The sequence below is a fragment of the Cebus imitator genome, unplaced genomic scaffold, assembly GCF_001604975.1.
Source record: "Cebus imitator isolate Cc_AM_T3 unplaced genomic scaffold, Cebus_imitator-1.0 Scaffold374, whole genome shotgun sequence".
NCBI classification, from domain to species: domain Eukaryota; kingdom Metazoa; phylum Chordata; class Mammalia; order Primates; family Cebidae; genus Cebus; species Cebus imitator.
In genome coordinates, this window is record NW_016107689.1 from 288,565 (window position 1) to 290,816 (window position 2,252).

Genomic DNA, 2,252 nt, shown 5'->3' on the forward strand with positions numbered 1-2,252 from the left:
TGCACAGGAGATTCATATTTGGCCCTTTCCTTTCATTTATTCATTCTTATGAATAAATAAGAAACTGAGACTCAGAGAACTTAAATTGCATTATGGGGTAAAAAATACGGTAAATTTTTTAAAAAAATATTTTAATCCATGCTACTCTGACCCTAAAACAAAAACTTATTATATTGCTGTTGGCATCTGAATTAACCAATTCAGATGCCAACAGCAATATAATAATTCTTTAAAGAATTATTCTTTAAAGAATTCTTTAAAGTGATTAAAGAATTCTTGAAAAAATGATTGGAAAATTCTCAACAATATCTTATAAAAATTAATTTCTTCTACCTTGGGTCTTTTAATATTTTGAATAGTTATTTTAGTTCTTATTTATCATTGACATATATGTATGTATATAATATTAGTATGTTTTAGGTTTCTTAGTGTTTATAAACAAAATAACAAATTCAGATTAATTTGCAGGAAAATTTTATGGTCTTTTGTTTTTACTGGGATTGATACTCAACTGATAATACATTTTTATATTTTAATTTTAATCTGCTCTGTATTGTGAATAATTAGTACTATTATATCAAACATTATTTATTTGTTTGAGACAGGGTCTTACTCTGTTGCCCAGGCTGGAGTGCAGTAGTGTGACTATGGCTCACTGCAGCCTCAACCTCTTGGGCTCAAGCAGTCCTCCCACCTCCACTTCCCAAAGTGCTGGGATTGCCAGTATGAGCTACTGCACATGGAAAAGCATTTAAATAAAGTCTTACAAGCATAAAATTAACCCTTGTGAAATTTAAGAAGTCTGTGATCCACACAAATAGTGATGTTCTAATTATCATTTTGAAAATGAATACACAATATGTGACATTGTTTTGTTTTGTTGCTTATTAATGTAAATTTTATCCAGTTTTTTATCTGATATTTTATATAATTGAATTGTGTGAAGTTTCTGAATTAGTAAAACTCCCAGGTAATATTAACAAAAAGAACCATGTAATATCACTTGATCGTCATTTGTCATAAAAAATTCTTAGTCAAATAACTAAGAGTTTGGTACAGTACACTAGATGAAAAGTTGATATTGACATAAGTACCTAAATACAGACCAACCTATTTCTTAGCAATTTTGGAGTGTCTTTGTTTTCTTTAAGAGCATAGTCTTTAACCCATTTGTGATGACATTTATAAGGGATAACTCTATAAATTTCCTAAAGTTATTAACAGTTTTCCAATCAAACAGTGCCCAGTAATTGTGAAAAAAGTTACTTGCTTCTGAATTGTTGAAAACACTCTCTTTTTCTAACAGTTTCATTAAAACTTATTTAAATTCCATATAATTCCACGAATGCTTATTCAATGAAGACACTGTTTTTTGTATGACCTAGAGTTTTGTATCATATGGATATGGACTAAGGTGTCATCAACAGACATTTAGCTTGCCACTAGGAAAATAAGAAAAAGAAAATATGGAATAGTTTTAGTGAAAATGTGTTAAAAGAAAAAAATAACTAGTGATCTAATTGGAGAATCAGGAGATAACATGGAAAATTAGAAGGAAAGCCAACATGTGAATAGATAATAGTTGAGATTTTCTCTGAAATAAGGAGTATTATAAAGCCTAAGATTGGAGGAGCAGAGTGAATAAATGGAAAAATGTTAACTATTCTCCATGCCTTCTTGGTTTTAATTACTCATCTGGGTCCTCTGCCCATGACAGGTGCTCCAATTCTGGCCCTGCTAAGGCTCCTTTAGGGAACCTCAAGGAGGAAAGTAGACACCCCACCCCATCTTAATATCACCTAGGCTTGTCCTTTATGCTGCAGATCTTTCAGGTTCTATTGTAACCACAACTGTCTGACACCTAAAAAAAAAATGAACATTTTCTTTTATCTGATTTTTAATTGTTAGAGCGTTTTGTCATCAGCGTCTACAATCTAACTGGAGGCAGAAGTCCTATTTGTCATTCAGTAGTTATACCCTTTTGTATAGATGAAATGTATCATAATACATGTATATATGAAATACATCAGAAATTTGTAATAGAGTCATGTAGATATTTGTTATGGTTTAATGTTTAGGTTAATAATTAGAGTCTTGAAAATAATGTAAAAAATTTTGGAATTTCACTGATACATAAATTTAATTTTAAAAATGTGTCTGATTGATATAGATTATTGGTGCCCGTATCTGAAGGAGTGTCTGCCTTTCCCTAGCCGTTTTTAAATATATAGTATTTGTTTTAAATGATACAA